This window comes from Passer domesticus, chromosome 3 (assembly GCF_036417665.1).
Source record: "Passer domesticus isolate bPasDom1 chromosome 3, bPasDom1.hap1, whole genome shotgun sequence".
NCBI classification, from domain to species: domain Eukaryota; kingdom Metazoa; phylum Chordata; class Aves; order Passeriformes; family Passeridae; genus Passer; species Passer domesticus.
The window spans coordinates 21,358,821-21,381,896 of NC_087476.1; the positions used below are offsets into that span (position 1 = coordinate 21,358,821).

At 41.3% G+C, this 23,076-nt stretch overlaps 1 protein-coding gene across 2 annotated transcripts in view; it reads left to right on the forward strand.

Annotated features, from left to right (window-relative positions):
* The first annotated feature begins 720 nt into the window (after nt 1-720).
* MYOM2 (myomesin 2) overlaps nt 721-23,076 on the forward strand; it is a 113,354-nt gene continuing 90,998 nt past the window's right edge. Inside the window, exons 1-4 of one of the 2 annotated variants that reach the window (XM_064412109.1) lie at nt 721-4,758; nt 19,892-19,992; nt 21,005-21,210; nt 22,625-22,792. The gene's annotated coding sequence lies outside the window, so the exon portion shown is untranslated. The remainder of the gene's footprint in view (nt 4,759-19,891; nt 19,993-21,004; nt 21,211-22,624; nt 22,793-23,076) is intronic. The other variant, XM_064412110.1, reaches the window with a different exon arrangement.

Consider the following 23,076-nt stretch of genomic DNA (forward strand, 5'->3'; position numbering starts at 1 on the left):
TAAATGGTATTGTATTTTTTTTTTTAATAAAGTAAAGACAAAATTATACAATTTATCAGACAGGCAAATATTTAGGAAATGTTTCTAAGGCTAAGTAAAAAAAGGAAATTTTCATTTCACAGTGCCCTGGGTGTTTGGAACTTAAAATATTCTGCAGTGAAAGCATTTTCCTAAATGCAGATTAGCATATACTCCACTTAACTTTTATTTCCTTTTTTGTCTTTTTTGTTGTCAGTATGTTGAAGTGCATTATTCATTTATTGAAGTTACATGTAGGTTTTTCCAGGATACTCTCTTGTATTATGTCCCACATGTCAGATTTTTGGCTGGTGTAAATTTACAGCAGTGTAAGTAAAAGCAGAATCAAATACAATTTAAATTCCCTACTTTGTCTCCTACTTATTTTCTCATCAGATACTTTGCTTGACACTAGATCATATGACCTGTTTGAAAACTCCAGTATTCATAGACTACATGGGGTTGGACTTGATGTAATTTCTGTTAATTCCTTTCCTGTTGCAACATGCAAGATTTTTTATATTTTCTTAAGAAGAGCTAAATTCTGCTGCTGATTAAACCAGGGTATATCTGGAATAGCTCAACCAAACATCTTAGATTATCAGGGGTTTTTTTTCCATTCAGCCCCAGAGTTTTGAGTCTGTTATAAAATCACTGGGGACCTCCTTTGGAAAACAACAAGAAAAGCTCTGATTGAATAAGACTCAAGCAGTCAGTCACTTGAATGAGTTTTGAGGGATTTTTTTTTTCTTCACTGGAATATAAATGATTAACTCTTAATTGTTCTCTGTGTTGTGAACTACAGATTGGGAAGTTCCATGGCAATGAAGTTTTATCTCAAGCCTATACTGCTGCTTGATTCACTGAACATTTTGCACCTACATCTCTCAGGGTGCTTAGCCCCAGGCTCAAACTTCAGGTGTAGTCTGGTAAATTATGTGACTGGGTCCAATAACCTGTGCCATGGTTAATTTTCCAGTTCTGAAATGGTAAACACAAAAGATTTGGATTTCAAAGACCTCTCAATATGGGCACACAAAATCCCCTGTAGTTACCTGTTGCCAGGTATAATGCATCACTTGAGTCCATGTATTCAAAATTCACAGTAAGTTTTCATATAAAAACATCTGCAAGAAGATGGTGTTGGCCTGTATTCACCTGAAGGCAGAGAAGTGTTGCTGGAAAGACAAATCTTCAGTTGCTAGACTGGGCAAACAGGGAAGTCACATATAGCTGTGAACTCCCATGTCATACTGAGTAATTATCTAGTGAACAACATGTCATCAAACATGAGTTTACAGCCTATGGACAGATGTACCTATCATGGGTGGGGACAAAGGAAACTCACATCAGTAGCTATTAGTGCTGGGACTATGCCTAGAAACAAACCCCATTCCTGTTTCAGGATTGCATTGTCTAGGCAGCTGTCAAGAGAAGAAAGAAGTCCTAGGCTAAATAACAGCATGGGGCTAAAAGAAGGTCAGGAAGTAATAAATGTGGCAGTACCTGCAGGCTTCTTAAAGTGAATGTGAAGAGGATCTGTGTGTCATAAATCCCAACTGGAGCAGCTGCTGGTGAGCAAGCTCAGGCAGAGGGAAAGAGCATGACTGTGTCTGACAGCAGTGACACCTGCCTGGCAGGTCACTGGTGGTGAGCAGTGACCAGAAGGAGCTGAATGAGCATCCTCTGAATGACAGCTGTCCTGACATGGTGTCCTTGGAAGGAGGGAGAAAATGATACACGCCCGGCTGTCTTGTGCCATGACCTTCATTGCTGTGCTCTTTCCCTGTGCTGGCAGTGCCAGTTCTCAAATTCCCTGCTGAGCAGCGTATACATGGATAGTCTTGAAGGTGATGACTTTTTATCCTCCTTTTTTTTTAGTATTTCTTTTTTTTGCCTGTTTTTTCTTTGTCTTTTGTTCTGTAGTCTTCTCTTTTTTTTTATCTCATCTTTTTTTTTTTTTTCCTTTGCTTTAGAGGTTGTATGTATTTGTCTCTCTACTCAAACATTTCAGTAGGTATCACAGGGAGTCTGTGAATTTGGAAAAATTACCTATTGGAAATCATTGAAACTCCCTTCCTCAGGAAGCAAACTTTCCTTCTGTAGCCTGATGATTTTTTTCCTTAATACAGCCCTAAATTTTTAGATGAAATGTGGACAACTTAATGCATCTGCTTTTTGGAAAAATGGAACCACAAGCTGTTCACTTCCTAAGGAAATAGAGGAAGTTGTGAGCAATTAAATTAGTCATAATGCAGACTTAAGGCAAGAGTTTGGTGCCTTTTGTTAAGCTGACCTGAGCTTTTAGTCACCTCAGAACTGCAGCTACAGGAAAAAGGAACTGCAGGATTAAAGTATCAACCAGCTAGGAGGTCTTTGAGGAATAAAGTAAGAGCATAAATTGCAGCAGAATAAAGTTAATTCCCACACCATTTAGAAGCCATTATCTCAGTGGTCAGGGACTAATTTACTGATAACTTGTTCATGCATTACAGGTGAAGGTGGTTTCTTTTCTTCTGTGTCATCACAATCCCCACCTTCATGTCTCATCCCATTCTGTTCCCTGACCTGCTGATTTGCAGTTCTTTGCACATGTGAAAAATCCTTGCAGAGTTTGACAGTAGAAAATTTGTAGGATTTTTTTTCTATTCTGCACAGGTAAGTGGATCTGTCATCCCTCAATGATGGATCATCTGTCTCTCCCATACTTTTCTAGTTAAAGAAAAACATAGGATCTTTATTAGAACTAGAGAAATAAAAGCTGAGATTAAAAATAACTTTAGGGAATACATATAAGGCAAATAAAGTTTTTTGCATCATTGCCAGTCTCTTTTTAGATCATAATGAAGTCCTAGACAGGCAGAGAGTCTTCTTAAGAATACATTTTAAACTATTAGGAAAATGCAAAATAATGCAGGTCCATGAGAGGGTTCCTGGGTTCAGAGGAGCATGGTGCAGGAACTTCCATGGGTTAATTAAGAGAAGATGAACCTCTTTGCTTTAAATTCTTACTGAAGTTCTCTGCTTCTGTGCATCTGCTGAAAGAAAATGCTGAGTCTGACTGTGATTCAGTAACACACCTTAGAGGTGCAGTACTCTATCACCCTATTCTAAAGCAAATGGGGTATTTCAAAATACTTACAGAAAGAAAAATTGAGAGAAACCCTCTAATTAATCATCAGCTTCCTTCATATCTCCTTCTTAAGTGCTTCTTAAATTAATCCAGTGCTATTTAAATGTAGATTCTCTCTGTGTCCAAGTCTGGTTTGCCTTTGACAGAGTTGGAGTATAAAGGTATGATGGTCGTGCACATGGAATGTTTGACAAGCCTAGTCCATAAAAAGCCCATGCTGGCTCTTCCTCAGCTGGCTGACACAGTAATGGGAAGGAGCCCAGCCTGTCATTTAACTCATCATACCTCTGTTATTGCTACATCAGACTTTATGAGCAGGTTGTTGGTGTACAGGTGTGTCAGAGTACCTATCACTACATGTGCCTGTAACACGTTTTTGTCCCAGGCTAGCTAGGGGCATTGTGCCTCCAGGCAAGAGGAAGTCTGCTCACCTCATACTGCCTTGTAAGCAGCAACTGGAAGGCCATGGGGAACAGAATTTGTTCTGGCTCACACTGCTTTCCTGACCAGACTGCCTGGCTCAGTGCCTGCAGAAGGAAGCAAAGCTGTATATTCCCTCTCCCAAGCACAAGACAGGCACAGCGGCTCGGTTGCTACTCCTTTGTAGGTCTCTGGGGAGAGCACACTTCCAGACTTCCTCTTACTCAAATTACAAGGTTGCCCTTCATTCCCAAGAGCCAAGAAAAAAGCTCAGTTTACATGTGGTAAAAAAGAACTTGTAGAAGTTATTTTTGAAGGGGCAGTAAAAAAATCAGGATTTGCAGTGGCTGCCCTTGATGTTGCTACTGTATTTGAAACAGCTGGAGCGTAGTCCTCCTCATCAGACCCAGGGCTTCGTCGTGCACAGTTTAAATGGGAAGGGATTCAGACAATAGGTTCACTTTCTTTGACTTTTCCCAGCTCTTTGGAGACACTAAAAAAGGCAAAGGAGCCAGTTGAGTGTCTGCAGCAGTTCATCTTCCTCACTGCTGTGCTGTGGGGATGGCAACAGGTGGGGAGAGAACATGGGAGCAAAAAGGGTCTTGAGTGAAGCAGTCTTAGTGAGAAGAAATCACAGGTGCAGGTTACCTGGGAAAACAGTTCTCTGTTAATATTGACTCATATATACTTGCACATAGTTTAAAAAAGAAAAAGATAATTCTATGGCAATGAATGATTAGTTCCTGCTGCTTTTGTATTAGGAAGTAATCAAGAAGACCTAGTTTTATTTCTGGTTCTACCATAAAATTCCACTTATTACTGGGGAAAAATCTCTTAAAGTTTCAGTTCTCTCCAGAGAGAAAAGTGGGGGTGGGGAGGGAGAGAAAGGTGATTCAACAGATTAGGTATTGGAAATAAGTTAGAGGTTTTTTCATCAGTAAAGGACTTTGGGAATATTGGTTAATACTGTGGAGTGCATTTTACTGTTTCAGCATTTTCCTGTATTTGCTCCATGTGAACAGAATATATTCTTCCTGGGAACCTGACTAGAATAAAAAAGGATGAAACTGTTCCTACTTTTGTCTCTGTTTGTGGCCTTTTGCAGCATCATTCCTGGGCTCTGGAAAGGCAGTGGGATGCTTGCCTTTCTGTGCAAGATGCACAGATATCTGCAGTAGAGGAACCAGGTGAGTAAAAACATGGACAATTTGGAAATGGTAGTACCTCTGCTGTGCCTGTTCCTCCACCTTCATCCCTTGCCCCTGTATTTTATATCAGGAAGGACATGTAGCCTTGAGAGAAGTGTGATGTTCTTCCTCGCAGTCTTTTTGAAAGATTTTATCTGAAATAATGTTTAGTGCCTTGCCATCTTCCATAAATAAGGTTACAAATCAATTTTCAATATTTTTCAGTTCAAATTTTGAAGATTTTGGATGAGGTTATGTTTTTATCTTAACTCTCAAAAGTTGTGTCAAAAGTACTGAGCATCTCATTAGAGTCCTTTGTGTGAATTAAAACAGATAAGACCTTCCTTTTTTTCTCTTCTGAAATCCTAAAAGGGTAAAATCTCATTACAATGTTGAAGTGCTTCTTTTTGTAAACTTCACAGAATTTAGAATTCTGTTAGAAAAGCAAAATAAAAAAAAAAAAGGAAGAAAAGTAATAAATCCCTAATACAAGGAAGAAAATAATCAACCAGCACATTCCCTGGAAAGGGTTGCATTTTCATTAGATTTCATAGGTCTTGTCACAGGCTGCAAATCTGGATACATGAAGTCAAGAAAACAATGCTGATCTGTGCTTCCTGAAAAACTGCTTCTAGGACGCCTTTGTCAGTGTCTTTCCATGTACAGTCGTAAGGATCTAAGGTTGTAAGGATATCTAAAATACACAAGCCATCCCTGTTAAAGACATTTTAAATATTTCTGGTGGTGTAGTTCACTAACAGTCAAAAAACAACAGTAACAATTCTTGCCTCTGCCAGCTGCTGGTGATTGCCACATGTCTGGTTAAAAATTTCAAAACAAAGTATGGAGAAATATTCAGCAGTTCCTTTTAGCAGTGTGGTAACTCTGTCTTCATCCAAACTAGATAGCAGGAGAGCTTTGCTCTGTTTCAAGGGCACAACCTGCTTATGGAAAGAGCTGCTTCCAGCAGTCCTTCTCCATATAGCTTCCTCTTCCTTTCAAAGCTGGAGACTTGCTTGTCTCTGTGCTGGCAATCCTTTACAGATACTGAACCAGTGAGTTCAGTAAATAGGGCAAATTGTTTCTTCTGGGTGCTCAAGCATCCTGTGTAGGTGAATGCATTCACCTCTGCAAGCTGTTTGAGAAGAGGGAAAGCTCAAAAAGAGGTGCTACAGAAAGTATACTTGTTAATATTTTTCCCTCATATCCGTTCACCAATTTTCTCCTGAATAGCTGGCCTACATCTGAATTGAAGCCAAATAAGTTTAGCTGGGTTCTTGTGATAGTAAAGGCAGTGTTTTCCTGTCTTTACTGTAGGCAGGATGGGGCTGCTGGGGACGTGGAGCACAGCCTGTTGGTCCAAGCTGCCATTTGTGGAAATTACTTTAGACTGATTACAGTTTCAGCAGAAACCCCACTTGGGAAACCACACAGTGTGCAGGTAATTGGAAACAGAGCCTGGCACAAGCATCTTTTAAAGCTGAGCACTGGCCTTTGAATTTGTAAATAGAAAAGGCCTGTGACTGCAGTAAAAGCGGTGGCTGCCCTAGTAAATTTCAAGAAGGGAACAGAGACATTATTGTTTTCACTCTCCCCATATAGTTTGTTTGTTTGTTTCTCTCTTTGATCTAAGAAAACTCTAGCACAGCTCCTTTAATTAAGGGGCAGTAGACAAAGCTTTGTCTGCAGGGCAATATTTGTGTGATACACACAGCTAAGCTTACAGGCTCTATTTTTTCCTCCACCTTTTTTGTTCTGTAGAAAAAGAAGTTTCTGTTTAGAAAAGCAAGACACTTTTCATATGACCTTTTTAAAACTTATAATTTTCCCTGTTTTAAAGGATGCCTCCCATCATTTCCAAGAGTTTGTATATAGGCAGACTTTCTGGTTTTTGCACTTTCTGTTTTATTCACTGGTGGGTTTATGAGCTTGGAACTCATGGTAATACTTTACATAATTATATATAGGAAACATACATTTTACTTTTGTCTGTTGTTAAGTAACTGGGATTTCAGTAATTTCCTTAGCCTTTGTGCTACTTCTCCATCTTTCACTGTTCCTCTCTTTTCTGCTCATACACGACTCCTTTTACTACTCCTTAAAATGCCAGATTAGATCACAGTTGTTATCAGCTGTATTTTCAGAAGAGATTGTAGAAAATGTTTTATTTTTCGCTAGTCACAGGGACACCTTCCAGCTAAAGAAAGGATCATCTGATTCATCCTGGAAAATATGACTTTTCAAAATCATCTGTGGCTAAACTCCTACTCATTCAGCATCTCCTAGGTGATAGTGACTGCATATACTCCATGATAATTTAAAATAAAATATCCCATGGTTACAATCACTGGTTGAAAAATGATGATGATAGCAGGGTTTGATATCTAGCCCAAAAAGCTGCAAGAGACCACTGGGATTGTGAACACTGGTTTTTAATGCAGTTCAAAGATCTGTGTAAGACAGAATTTGGATACTAGTGGCAGTATTTTAAGTTAGGTCATCTATCTGACCATTGCAAACATCAGTGGAACAGAACTGGAAAAATCAGTCAAAAATATCTCAAGATAAACAGTATTTTGAGTCTTTTGGTAAATGCTTCTCTGTTAAAAAATCAAGCATTTCCAAAGGTAAGTTACTTACTATGGGATGTTAATACAGATGTGTCTCTGCCCAAATTAAGGTGCAAAAGAGCGTGTATGCTGAAAGTCAATAGCATGGATTTTATTTAACAGTAAATGTGAGGGGGGAGAGAAAGAGAGAGGGAGAGAGAAAAAAATAGGAAAGGGGTGGGGGGAGCAAAAGAATGACAGAGAGGTATGTTAAGTGGAAAACTCACCACTGTGGATCCCAGCAGCATCCCATTGATCCTCTTCTGGTGTTCTCAGTGGTGAGTCCCACAAAACACAGAGTTCAAAGGGTTAATGTGTATCCAGGCTAGCTGGGAACACCCGGGTGCCTCCTCTGGCAGGGAAGTTTTACCCATCTCTTGCCATGGACTCTGAATTGCTTGCATCCCTTTGCATCACCTGCAGTGCTGTGGTGCAAGGCTCAGGAATGAGCCTGGGGTGCTTTGGGGGTCTCTGATGGTTCTTGATCCCTCCTCAGCTGCCTCTCACGTGAATGAGCTGTGGATGTGGCCTTCCTGATGTGGGGGGGTTTTACAGCTGAGCCAGTTTGTGTCAGGGAGGGTGGGTGTTCCCTCTGACACAGGGTTGTACCACACATCCAAAAACTCTCCTCTTCCCACCCTGGCCTCGGGAAAGTGTGTGCAACCCTGGCCTCAGCAAATACTCTGTGGGCTATGGCCTCCCCCACCCCAGATCCAGCCAGAGCTGATTTTCAGGACAGCTGCTGGGTTTGGCTTTCCTTGTGCATACATTCTCCTTAGACACGAGATGATTGGACAGTAGTACCACCCTTCAAGTTCCTGTTAGGTGGCTTGACTCACAGACCAGTTCCAGTCAGGAGGCATATTCAGACAGGGAGCAGGCTTTGGTGGTCACAGCTTCTTTCTACAATTTTGCATAATGGGCAAAGTCCTTTTAAAAAAATGTTTAAGCCATTAACCATAAGATTTCAGTTTCTCACATAGGAGGAAATAGAACTATTGCCTTACTGCTAGTAGGAGTAGGGAGGGTGGCAATAAACCTAAATGAAGCAGGTGATAGTACAGCAAAAGACAGATGAAATTTGCATAAACATGCAAGCTGGTGGGTTGGATGACGAATAATGAAGTGATAGTGGCAGTGCAGAGGTGCTAGGACAGGCAGGAGGATAATGATCTCTCACAGCAGATGAGACCTGACATGAGCATAAGCATTGAGGGAAGATAAGAGCTGTGCTCTGACAGAAGGCCTGCTCTCACACCCAGCCTGCAGTTTCCTTCACTAGCATTACTAACTGCTACTCTAGTAAATTCTACCTGGCATAAACAAAGTAGAGGCTTGAGAGTTAGGGATGAAAGGTTTATAGTCTGTTTGAGAGCTGTGCTCAGCTCCTGTTCAAATACCTCCCCTGGGTCACATATTTGGCTGTTACCTATTGTGTGCCTCCTTGAAACAAGAAAACCCACTGTAATTTCAGATCAGAATATGGAGGAGAACCTGAAATGCTTAAAAAATGAAAATGCTTTGGTTTTCACCTTTTGAAGATTTGAAAGAGCTTGTAATTTTGGATGTCTGGGCAAAACATCATTGAACATTATCCATTGCAGGATTAGTACAAATTTAAAAACACTGATGGAGTACCATTCAGTCAGAAATCGTGTGGAAGGAGGGTGTCAAACCTGTCCTGTCTCTACCTCCAGTCTAACCAAAGTGTTTAAATTCAGAGCTGAAGTGGATTGTCAGACAGCCCTGGCTCCATTTCTCCAGCAGCCTGTGATGAGCAGGGAGAGGGGCTGGGAGGTGGGCTCTGCTCTTCCCGGTTCTGCTTCCTCATGGATTCATTTTACTGCCTGGAGGGCTGCTCCCAGCTGTCCCCACCACAGCAGCAGCAGTGGCAGGGGAGGCTGAGGGGAGCAGGCAGGGAGAGGGAGGAGGTTGTAGAAGCAGAGGCATTGCCTGTGTGGGCTTGTTCACCTGCACAGGAAAACAGACACTTGTGGTCCTTGGGACAGCTCTACATCCTGTTTACAGGATAGAGGACATCCCTGCTGCCAGTCCTAATGGCTCCACGCTGTTTTCACTCTCTGGGCTATATTTGAAGCAGAACAGCTTTTATAATCATGCCTAGAGCGCCCAGTTCTGCAGAAGGCTGCAGCTCCCTGTGGCATTGGGAACCCCTGACAGCCTCCATCCCTCCCCATCACCTCCATCTCTCCTACATTTCTTCATGGCAAATTCACAACCCTTATTTAAGCCCATACTGGGCAGTGGTGCTCTTCCTAGGAGAACTCTGATGTTTCCTACCCCTTTAGCTGGGTAACTTGTCCAGACTCAGGATTTATGCAGAGGTAACATGGACATCTGTGAAGCAGAAGTCAGCTGATTGTGGGAATGGCCTGGTGAAGACGGAGTGAGTCAGACTGGCAGAAAGTTTCTCTGTTTGTGTGACTGATTGTGATCAGTGAAAAAGGTAACACTGTAATTAAGGAGACAATTTTTCTGCCATGACAAGGTGCAGTTCACTTAGGGAGTCTTTATGGCAGAGCTAACTAGGAAAGATGGTATGAGCAAAACCTTAGAGTTTGTCACCAAAATGCTTGGATATGCCAGTACTCCAGATTATTTTTTAAAAACCCTGAAGGATTCACTAATACCTAACTCCAATGTTTACTCTCCAAAATAGACTGTGGAGTTATTTGCCTTGTACAGGCCATCAGGTGTTTCATTATTTCATGCCATATGCAGCAGTTTGCTCAGAAAAGACTGAGAAAGGCATTTAGAAACACTTCTAGACTGCTGGTTGCATCAACAGGATGTGATGATAAGAGTTCACATTTCCCTGGGCAGAGAAAAGGGATGAAGCTGTTCATCCCTCATATAAAATAAAGCACTGACAATTGCCTCTGATACACAGGATTTGTCTCTCTGCCTGCATTTTGTGCAGTTCCTGACCCCAAAGGATGTTCTGAGAGGTCTGTCTGAATTGTTAGTGTGATAGGCCTAGTTGGTGGACTGGGAAATAATGCAAATGTGGAGCTGTATGACAGTGTTGTACATTTTCAGTTGTGCCCAAGGAGGCATTTATGTTCCCAGGGCATGTGGACTCATCCTGTGATGCAGTGGGGATGAGTAAGTTTTGTGTGCCTGGAAAAGATCTGATGTTGATGAATTAGTTTCATGGAATCATTAAGATTGGAAAATAACCTTAAGATCATCACAGTGATTGATATATTTATGGGGGGGGGGCAGTGAGCACAAAACTGGGTTTGTCACAAATCTTGTCTCTATTTGGAACAGAAGTAGTCTGGTTCACTGGGTTTCACTGTGCACATTCATTCAAATACCTTGTATTTGCTACCTGAAAATATTGTTTTCAATGTGACACTGCCTCTGTTTCTTTAAAATCTGTGGCACTTGTTCTGCCATAGAGTTTATTAAAAGTGTTGTCACTAACATATCTCCTAGTGCCTTTTGTACCTTAAGAAGTTTAAAACCCCATTGTCCTAGACCCTTCAAACTGAAGAGTGTCTCATCTTTTTATGAGAGTAAGATGATGCTGAGAGATTTAGGGCATGAGAGACAGCATATAAAAGTGTGCTGGACACTGCTGTTTGCTGCAGACAGATTCAGAGTCTGGTCCTTCTCTTGGCTGTTTATGCAGTAGAGTTTTAATGCAAAAGGCTCAAGAGCCCCAGGATCTGGAATAAAAACCAACATGATTGATTCTTGCTCAGCTGCAGGCCACACGCACTGCAGGCAATGGTTTCTCTTGTCATCCCTCTGATCTAGAGTTTGTATTCCTCTCAGCAGAGAAGCCCAGTTGCTGCAGTGCATGTCTTGCTTAACAAGTGAAGTCAAAATGCAGCAGCAACACAGTGTGGTATGCAGGATTAAGCTTATGCATCTTTGTTACGCTAGCTTTCCTTCAGCTGTAATTCCTACCATCTTCTCCACTGACTGCTGTGAGTTCCTGTGGCACCCCACATTGGGTCACTGGCATGGCAAAATGAGGCCATCACTGGAAACTTGGTGCAATGATTAGAGCGGCAGCTGTATCTGTTATTTCCTTACACAACTCTCAGAGCTCTCCTCTGCTGTGTCCTCTCACCGCAGCTTCTCTTGCTGCGTCAGGTTCGCGGTGAGCGACGCTGCTAATCTGCCAGGCTGGGCCCCTGCACACAGGATGCTTCCTCCTTGTTGACAGCTTGCCTAGGAGGGATTCTGTGCTGCAGACCTTGGAAAAAAATTAGAAAAAAAAGAGAGATAAATGTTGCCCTTCCTCCTTTGTCCGTGTGTGAAAATGAGCATTTGGGATTCTGCCTCTGCTGCCACACAAAAGAGCCTTTCTCTCTGCCTATCCCCAGGCTGAGTTTCCTCACTGGTCCCACTGTTCTTCTCTCTGGATACCATTCAAGACATAAGTTGCAGTAACTAAATGTCCTCTGCTGTTCAGAGGGGTCACTGCATCTTACATTAAAAAAAATAAATCTGTCTTTAAAACCTTAAACAATTCATCAAAGTCATTATTCTGTGTGACAGAGAGGTTTTTTCTGCATTTGAATATCTTTACCAATGCTTAAAGAGTATTGTATACTAGCATACACATATTATCTTTCTTCCTAAATACATATAAAATATCCTTGAACATTAAGTAGAATAGCTGCTGTGTCAGCAGATGCTTGTGTTTAGCTTAACAGTTTGTGCCAGCATAGTCTTACTGCTGAAATGCTGTACCCAGGTGAGACAATGGAGAACAGGTCTTTTTTTACTGTAATTTGATCAAATGTCACCTGTGGGATTCAGTGAGATTATTCCACGTGGAAACTAAGCATATGTCCGTGCCACAGTGGTGCCATATTTGCAGACAGGCACAGAAAGAGAAATACCTCAGGGAGAAAATCTCATTTAATTACTTGTAGATATATTAAAAATGTGTATTTTCTTGATAACTTTGCTCCAACAGGTTAGAACTGAATGAAATGCCTTAGCTTTATGTTTTTTTCCTCTTTCACAAGGAAAGAAGCTTTGAAAATATATAGGGAATTGCAGAACAGTGTTAGAGAAACTGACTGCAATGCTGTAAAAGGAAGGTAGCATAAAGATGGCAAATAGTAAATCACAGACCTGGAATGTGCAGCAACAAGAAGATGTGAAGTCTCTTAACTAGGAAGTGAAGTATATCCAGAACTGTAACAAATGGTGTGAATATTTTGGTAGATGCAGATCTTGCTTTTCCTCACTCAGGCTATGACTGAGCTATGCAGTTTTCAGAGAGACTCACCTGAGACTGCTTTGTGTGGTACATGATGGTCCAGGTGTGCAGCAAGTAACTCATATGCCCCGTTTGGCTTTTCAGGTGCCCAGAGTGAGCTCAGGCTGTTGATCTGAACATCTTATTCCTCTGAAAGATCTTGTTCTGGTGGTTTCAGGGAAGAACATTCAAAATTCAAAGTTATTAATCTCCGGACTTAATGAATGGCTGGTTTTCTTCTTATCCCATTCGCAGACTGTTTAGCAATGTGATGCTTGAAATAAGCTTGATGGAGTTTTGGTTTTGTTTTGTGCTGTTTTTTTTTTTTTTTTTTTAAATTTATTTTTTAATGCCATATGGTCCATTTCATCTCTTCTTTCTGGACAAGGTCCTGGACACTATTCCTGATGTAGCCATTTGGTCTGTGTCATGTTGCTCCCGGCCCTGTAGTAACAAATGCATCAGTTTCCTCCTGCTTCCTCCACAGATCCTACAGTCTGTGTCACCCACATGGAGCCTGACTGTCTCTTTCCTCCCATATGCCACGGCTGGCAATAAAAATGAGCTTCATGAGAACAAGGAGGAGTGCTCTACAGAAGTGTTTTATCACACAAAGTGTCTCAGTATGCATCTTTTTCTGGGGATGAAGTCACGCAAATATTGCAAAAGACAAGGGGTCTGCAATACAGCAAGAAAGCTGTGGGCTATTCCTAAGTGGAGTGAAAAAGAAAGGCATTCCCTTCACATCTTGAGCAGAAGTAATGAATGACACAAAATGCTTCTCTTGCGAAATTAAATGTGAAATGGAGGCAGGGTTCAGCTGTCCAGGTGACAGAATTCCATCAAGTCCCTCAGGATAGTATGAGAAAGAAAAGGATATTGGGTTACTGTGTGAGTCTGTCATACACCAAAGAGAAATCTTTAGCTAAAAGTCTGAACAGGAGCATTATTTGTAAAATGAGTATTAATTGCATAGATGAGACTGGCTGAAATATTGCACCTACTTTCAGGCATTGTCCTCAACTGGAAATGCAGATTCAGTGGAGTTCAGAGGGAAGCAACATGAGTTTTGGGAAATGAAGGAAGTTTCAGAGCACTGGCTATGTTCGATTTAGGAAAGGAAACTCTGAGTGGGGAACATGGAAAGTCTTTTGTTATGTAAAAGAGCACTATCAAAAATTGGTTGATCTCTTTGTTTGTTTAGGAATGCAGAGAGAAATCAGATTAACTTTTGCTTACTCTCCTACTAAAAATATTCAGGCTGGATAGTATGAAAATTTTGTTAAGGTAGTAATAGTCCTATTAATCTACCTAAAGTTGCAACACCTCCTTTTTTTTTATTTGTTTATTACTAAAAATCTCAATACTGAAATGCATTACTCTGTATTTTGTAAGTTCTAGAAGTGTCTTTAGGCCATACAGTACTATTAAGTAATTTCAATATTAATTGGACAATGATGCCATGTTTCTAACAATACATGCTTCTAATTATCTTGAGAGCACAGTCTGAGAGCTTATGGGCTCACCCACTCACATGTAATCTCATGCTGAACTTTGGAAAGAGCTCAGCAGACTGTAGTCTAATAAAGCACAGGAGAAAAGTAACTTGGAGAATGAAAAGCCCTCAAAGAGGATAACAAATATGGAAAATGATAAATTGATTGACTCATTGATTGATTGATTAAATGCTTCATGAAAAGGATGTGAGGAGAAAGAACAATTGATAACAGCATGTGAGAAAGTGACCTTGGCAAAACAAGGCATTCAGGTGATGAAGGAATATCTGCACAGAGCTGTACTAGAGCCATGTGAAAGGGGGAGAGTGGGCAGACTTAAAGCAGTGGCAGATGAAGCGGAGGAGGCAGCAAAGAAAAGCTGCCACATACATGAGGATGAAGTAATAGATCTCCTTCCCCCTTCATTATATTACTGGATGGGACGAGAGTCTGTTTTGAAAGTGCTGTAAAGCAGAGATGGCATTCTTCAGTGTGCACACTGCACAGTGAGCTACTCTGCAGAGCTCCTGAAGAAGGCTTAGCTGTCATCAGGAATGAGTGGCTGTTCCAGGCTGCCTGTTCAGAAGCACTTTCCTATTTTGGTCACCACAAATATTCAGTTTTATCTGGACCTCATGTTCCTTCTCGTGAGCCAGCCTATGTGTGAACATAGACATGTCTTGTCTGTTTTATTTTCTTTGCTCCAGTTAAACCCTGAATTTATACTTTAATGATTCCATTCCTTCATTTGAAATTTGTCACTTCTCTTATTGTATGCTGTTCTCTTCTGCTACAATTACAGATTTTCAAGAGGGTTGGTGACCCTGCCATAATATGCCCAAGCTACTTCACCTCCATACTGTTCCTGTGGTACTCGCCTCTTCCCTGCCCTCACTCCAATACTGCTTAGCAGTTTTCGTTCTCAGCACCTGCTCCATTTTTAAATCTACCAGATTCTGGTATTGTCAGACAGATAGATAGGTAGATGTAGATACATACATACATACATATATATGTGCATATACTATTAAAATGAACAGGGTTATGGCTGTCATGGTTGATCCCTAGAACTACTGGCATCCTTAGGACTACTTTATACTGTGCTATAAAGCTATCTTACCTCCTAGTGGTACAGGAGATCTGCCTCCAAACAGCCATGGGCAACAATGCTTTGCTCAGGCCGAATCCTGCCTGTACTCAGGAATTATCTGGGAAAGTGTCATGTCTTATAGTCCAAAAGAAATGAATTTAAATACTGTTAAAGTATTGATGACTGAATTACCATGCCTGGCAACCTCCTGTCAGCTTCACAGAACCACAGAATCATAGAATCACTAGGTTGGAAGAATCCTTCAAGATCATTGAGTCCAGCCCATGCCCTAACATCTCAGCTACACCATGGCACTGAGTGCCACATCCAATCTTTTTTTAAATACATCCAGGGATGGTGACTCCACCACCTCCCCAGGCAGACCATTCCAGAACTTTATCACTCTTTCTGTAAAAAGCTTTTTCCTAATATACAACCTATATTTCCCTTGGCACAGCTTAAGATTGTGTCCTCTGGTTCTGTCAGTTGCTGCCTGGAGAAAGAGACCAATCCCCATCTGAGCACAGCCACATTTCAGGAAGCTGTAGAGAGTGATAAGGTCACCTCTGAGTCTCCTCTTCTCCAGGTTAAACACCCCCAGCTCCTTCAGCCGTTCCTCACAGGGCTTGTGTTCCCAGCCCCTCACCAGCCTTGTTGCCTCGTCTGGGCACACTCAAGCATCTCAAGGTCCTTCCCAAACTGAGCGGCCAGAACAGGACACAGCACTCAAGGTGTGGCCTCACCAGTGCCAAGTACAGGGGAAGGATGATTTCCCTGCTCCTGCTGGCCACACTATTCTTGTTACAGGCCAGGGTGCCATTGGCCTTCAGCAGGGCACACTGCTGGCTCATGTTCAGCTCACTGTCAAGCAGTACCCCCAGGTCCCTTTCTGCCTGGGCACTGTCCAGCCTCACCATCCCCAGCCTGTAACATTGCAGGGGTTTATTGCGGCCAAAATGCATTCTGTCCCCCACACACATTAAGAACTTCCTGGACTGACTATTTTTTTTCTGTATTAAGCTCCCAGCAGCTGTCTGGTAGGTTAAAGTCACCTAAAAGAACAAGGGCTGGTGATCCTGAAACATTCTTCAGCTGCTTGTTAGAATAAGTTGTCCACCTGGTGGACAGTTGTGGTGGAAGTTGTCCTTCCTGGCTGGGTAGACGACAACAGACTCCCAATAGGGTGTCAGCCTTGTTGTTAATTCTTACCCATAAGCATTCAACTTTGTCATCATTAGTGTCAATATCCATGGCATCAAAATCCTCCCTAATATAAAGGGCCACCCTTCCACCTCTTCTCCCTTTCCCGTCTCTCCTGAAGAGCTTGTAGCCATCCAGTGCAGCACTCCATCCATGTGAGTCATCCCACCACGTTTCTGTGATGGCAACTACATCACAGCTCTGCTGCTGCACCATGGCCTCCAGCTCTTCTTCTTTGTTACCCATGCTGTGTCCATTAGTGACACGCACCTCAGCTGGGCAGGCTTACCACCCTTGGGCCTGCTTCCAGCTAGCCCAGCTGCATCCCCTTCCCCCTTCAAACCTAGTTTAAAGCCTTCTCAATGAGTTATGCCAGTTCATGAGCTAAAATCGTTTTGTCCCTAGCAGAGAGATGGAGCTCATCCAGTTCCAGCAGGCCAGGAGCCAACAGTGTTTCCCCATGATCAAATAACCCAAAATTCTGCTGATGATACCAACCCTTGAGCTACTTGTTGATAATGTGGGCTCTCCTATTTCTTTCACTGTTTTCTCTGCCACAAGGGGACTGAGCAGAACACTTCCTGAGCTCCTGCCCTATCAACCACTTGACCCAGTGCCCTAAAGTCCCTTTTAATTGCCCTGACACTTCTCTTTTCAATCTCATCACTGCCAGCCTGGAGTATCAGCAGTGGATAATAACCAGAAGGGTGAGTCAGCCCAGGAAGTCTCTCACTGATATCCCATACCTGGGAGGCAGCAGAGCTCTCTGTGGGGTGGCTGCAGTGGAGATATGGGGCCCTCTGCTCCCTTCAGAAGGGAGTCACCCTCTATGCATACCCTTCTTTTCTTTTTAATGTTAGAGGTGGTGATCTGTCTGGCCGATGAAGCCTGATGAGCAGCCAGTGTGTTCTACCTTCAGAAGTTGCCTTTAGAGAAGGCTGCCACTCCAGGGTCTGATCCAGGCAGACATAAACGGGATAACAACTCAGGAAGCCTCAGCTTGGCTGTTATCCATTTTGGCATGAACAAGTCTAGGCTGTCTTCACCAGGCTGGGGGCTGGTGCCCATTACTGCACTTGCTGCTGTGCAGCAATGATATACAAAAATAAAATTACTTTGAGAATCTGATGAATCGGAGAAAAAAGCTCATGTTCTTACTGCATGTGCTGTTAACAACAAGGCTAAGAACAATGTCTCCTCCAAGAAGTAGATGCAGGGGCTGGTTTTGCACACCTCTAAGATCTCTGCCCCTTTGGCACCTATGTCTGAACTACTTACCCTAGGAGGACAAATTTTACTTTGGAATGGGATGAATTGCATTTGTGGAGAAGCTTTCTCCACTGACAGTCCATGGTAATGAGTTCAGGCACAACTGCAGGGGAGATAAGCTATATAATAGCAGTCTGCACTCACATTATAGGACAGTTGCATTCAAGGTGATAAATCATCAGCTGAGAATCAGCTTTGAATGGATTAAATGAAAAACAGTTGTGCATTGAAGTGAATAAAAATCACAGTATTGTCTTGGATCAGTGGTTATGTCTCTGGGTCTGACGTGCAGAGACTTTTGTTTTGTGACCCCTTCTTTCACTAAATATGTGAAGATCAACATTTTCTGTAGGTCTGTGAAGCAGAATCTGAGCAGGGAAGCTTATGCATTTTTGTGAGAAGCTGAGTTCCCAGCAGACCAAGATAGAGCTGAAATGTCTCTGAGGACTGTAGCTTGTTGGAAACATATTTTCCTAAGGGATGGTGGCATTGCTGTTGTCTGGACCAATAGGGAGGAAACACATGCTGCTACTTGTTACAGGTGATTTTGTACTTGTCCTCCCCTGCAACTAGGTGTAGCCATAGTTCTTTGTAGTCAGATCCAGTTTCATGAAAAATCTTCTGGATTTTATTGGTGAAATACAGGGACCTTTTTTTCCCCCCTCTTTTAAGAATGGTAGGTTTAAGGATTAGGTAGAATTTGTGTGGTAGAGGGTCTGTGCTTTCCCTCTGGTATAAGTGCTGGTAGAATTTAAATACCCTTCTGAACCAAATTAAAAATTCAGCTCAAACTCTTAAATACACTTGGGGTTCTAATATTTCTGACTGCTTTTTGGCCTTATTATAATAATTCTCTGGAAATGCAGCTTCTCAGAGTGAACCTGGCGTTGTGAGCTGAGAACTTCTTGCCTTGGGGCCCCATCTAGTGGGTAGTGGCTTCTACTGAACAGCAGTAAAGACAACTATTTGTGCTGCTGAGAAATGAAAAGCAGGAAAATGAGCTGATACAAAAATTCCCTACAGAGCTAAATGATCACAAATGAAATAATTATTTGTTCATTCTAGCCTTGCTGTCATTTTTTAAAATTTCTCTCTACAAAGACAATGTTACTTTGCATTTTGTGCCAAGGGATTTTCATAACATAGTGGAGGCATACCCTAATCATGGGGAAAAAAAATAGAAAAGAAAAGATAAGAGGAGAGGACAGAAGAGAAATCATCAATTCCTTCTGTGTACTCCTGCATTTCTTTTATTAGTGGAATGGCTGTATTATTTCACTGAGTGTGCTGCAGTCATTGGTAAGTGACATGAGGATTTGAGTATTACTCTGTGAAGTTATCCATAAGGTAAGAGGCTTCTTATGTAAACTTGAAGATAGAAAAAATTCCAGCCACACTAAAAGGTTTGTCAGAGCCAAACGTTTAAAATCTGTATTTTTTCTTGACAGAAGTGCTCATATGCCAGATGTTTCAAGGGTAACCATGTTCAGACAGGATCTGTTTGTTATATGTATTTATTAGGAAAAGAAAATGTCTTGATAAATGAAAAAAGGTTTTATGGCTTTATCCAAGTTACTTTTACAAATGACATTTTTCTAGTTCATCTGTCAAATGAATTTAGTGAGCCAAATTTGGATTTCAATTGCAGTTAAGTTATTCAGAGTAGCCCAAGGGAGTAAGATGAGTAGCTAGACAAAATATGTGGCCACAGCTGTCTAATATTTTGCCTTTTAAAAAGAAAAAGAAAAAGAAAAAGACAGAAGGAAATAGCTAACCTATCTGGTAAGGGCAAAGCTGTTTTCTCTGGCAAATGTATTTTACAGAACTAGCTGTTTTGAAGACAGTGTCTGTAATATAGCTACTAGTCTTTCAAGATGAACCAAACAAAAGCACTTTCTAAAGTGTTTCTGTGCTATCTGTATCTTCAGAGAGCATCATAAGGGACAGAGATTGGGTACTCCTGCATTTGTGTAAGAGTTATTTTGCAAAAAGTTAGTTTATAAAGGTTAGGCTGATTGTTTTTATTAAGCTGCTTAGTGGGGTTATTTAAACTATGATGAAATTCCCAAGGTAGAAATATCAGAAGCTAAATGAGAGTCTGGCTAAAATAAAAAGACCATGCTTGAGAAAGAAGTCTTTTCATACTTTGACTCTTGACCTTGAATATCTCTTTGTCTCAGTTATTCTTTCTTAGCCTAATTTTTTTTCTTTTTAAATTCAGCATGTGTGTGGAAAAGACAAATGAAGCAGCTTTCCATGCCTTGAAAATCTGACTCTTTGGTTTGCTATTTATAAAGGATGGAGAGTTTCCAAATACAATATGTGAGTGTGTTATAGTATGAAATAGTTATTGACAAATAATTTCTCCTTTTATTATTACTGACATATTATTTTTTGTATATTTTTATTGGTTTTCAGCCTCTTTCTTTAGTTCTTTAGCTTCTACTAGCAGCATCCTTTTAATAACACACTTACATTTCCCTATTTTGTTAGCCTAGGTTAGTTTTATGCTGTCTCAGGAGTCATGTGGAGAGCGGGAAAGATCTTTGTGTAAGTTTATCTCTGTGCAAATCCTGGAGAAGCTCCAAATTATTTTTTTTTCCTTCACTGTGTTTCTCAGCCTGTGAGGACTAAAATAGTTTCCAAAATAAATGATCCTGGAAAAAATTACTTTCAGAATAAATGATCTGAAGCACAGTGCTGAACAGTCCCATTACGCTGAACAAAAATTGACCTAGCTCAGCTCCCCAGGAAAGGCATGAAGGTCTGACAGAGGTGAATGCTGATACGATTTTTAGGAAATAGATGTTATTTGTGACAGAAACTTTGTATCACAAATATATATATTCCACTCTAGACTAGATAGCATATGTCTTTTTAGTCTGATTTCTGAATTTCAGAAAAAGTCCTTGAACTGAAACAGTACCGATACTAATGATAAATGAATGTTCTTCTGTTGCCTGTATTGAGTGTCACATCCCAGGTTTATTCTGTATGGTCTCCTAGGTGAGCTATTTCCAGATGAAATATTCAAATTTTAAAGAGGTTGGGCACAGTGTCAAAAATAGCCATTTGGAGAGGGAAAATTCAGTCCCTTTTTATTCCATCTGGAAGTCAATACCAAAGGGGAGGAGTTGCAGCAGAGGAGCAGAGCCCCAGACCCCCCTAACAAGGGCAGGGATGAGGGGATGGGCAGGTGCAGGGCAGGGTGCTGGATCTGCACCAAACCTGGAGCTTCATGGCCAGGGGCTGTCCTGTCTCCAGCTCAGAGGGCAGGCTGTCTCTGAAGAGACCTTTGGAAAATGGTCTAAAGCTTTTTTCATTCTGACCTCAGGCTTGGTGAGCCACTGGCAATAGCAGCTACAAGGCTGGTGGGAGCAGCCTCACACCCAGACACTCCCCTGGCCCGTGGCTGCCCTCTCATCTGTCCCTCAAGCTACAGGGTATGGATTGGGCCCTGCACCCATGGCTGATCTGCTGTCCTGCACTTTCCCAATGCCAAAGGGAAGACAGAAGCATACCTAAGAATTCATAAACCATGTAAGTACACCTTCATTGTGGCCTGAAAGTCCTCCTTGGACCTGAGAAGCCTTTGCTAGCAATTCAATATCCACAGATGTACTTATCTGTTGAATGTAAGCTAATATTTCGTATGCTATAAATACGACATTCAATATGAAGTTTGATATTGATCATTACATTAAGCATAAAATTTAAATAATTTGCAATATTAAAATCACTGACACTTGCCTATTTGAAACTGGAATTTGTGAGTCATAATGTATTGCAGAAGTTAAATGAAGCTTTAAAACAAAATCCAGCATCTGAATGGACCAGTTGTCTAAAGGCAAATACTATATCATGGAAACCTTGCTCTTATTTTGGATTCCTTACTCTCCAAATGCTACATTCTGTGGTATAAGGAAGGCAGTAGACATTTCCTGATGTCCAACAGACAGTTTCACTGATGGCCAACACAATGCAATGTGTTTGAAAAAAAGTCAGAGGTGTGGAGGAGACTTTCACCAACTTTCCCTCCCAAATGTAACTTGGAATTAATAAGAGCCTCCTCCTTCCCTGCCCTTGGCTACATCTCAGTCCCCCAAGGCCAATCTACAGTTTATCACATTCCTGAGCATCACTAGAAAGAACCTGGTTCTGTCTTCTTTATACACTCCCTTTAGGTATTTATACACATTCATAAAATCCCCTGACATTTCTGTTCTCCAGGATAAGCAGCCAAGATTCCTCATCCTCTCCCTGTATATCAGTTGCTCTAATCTCTTAATCATCGTCATGGTATGTCAGTGAAAACACTTATGTATGCAAATTTTAATAATGCACATAACAATCATTCAAAGTATGGTAAATTAAATACTAGTTGGTAGTCTTGTAAATGGTGGCCAGAATTATCAAGTCATGAAACTCCCTTGAATGTTTTTAAGAAATCTGAGGTGATTCTGGATGTTATTAATTTTAAAGAACTTTTACAGGCAGCTGTCTTTGTTTAGCTGCTATTCATATTATTTCCTGGAGGAAGTTGTTGATCTTTGGTGTTGATCTTTAGCTATAATGTATCTGTCTAGAAAGATATCATCATACTTGGTTCCTCTTCAGATCTCTGTCATACACAATGATTTATCTTTTCTCCTTACTTGGCTGCTGTTTTCTATTATTTTCTTTCAACAGATTACATTCACCAAGCAAGTGTTCATTAGCTTCTGGAATGTAGATCAATACTTTGACCTTTTCCTCCTTAACATCCCTGGTGCATATTTCATAAGTTTTGTCTTAACATAAAAATGACTTTATTATACCAGGCCTAGAGGTACGTTTGGTGTCCTTGCCCTGTCTACAGCAAATATTAAGTCCCTAGGAAAGTTTTGAAGAACAAAGCAAATTTATGTGTTGTGTTGCTCCCCAGAGCACTTTACATCCTCTTACCCAATTTTAGGTCAAGTCTGCAGCTATGAATTCAGAAGGGCTGGATGTGGAGGGTTGCTTTCAGGACCAGAATTAACCTACCAGGTTCCAAGTGGCTGTGAGTTCTATCAGCAGGAGGTTTGACTGGCTGTAGAGAGACCCATCCGAAGACTAATGGATGTCATTATTAGTTACATTGGTAAGTTATGTGTTACCCTGCTTGTTTCATGTCTGAGTGGTGAGAGATAGTGGCATTGTGCTCCTGGTCACTGTCTCATCCTCTGGGCTGGCACTAATAATGGGACATGTGGAAATCTGCCTTTTCTTTCTTTTTGAGAATTATTAAGGGAGGTATGGGGAGGTGGGAGGAGGTGGAATAGCAAACAATAGTAATGAATAAGGCACACAGCAAATCAGAAGTCAAACTGTTGAGACAACTGCTCTATAGGTAATAACCTGAGAACTGATCTTTAGTGGACTATT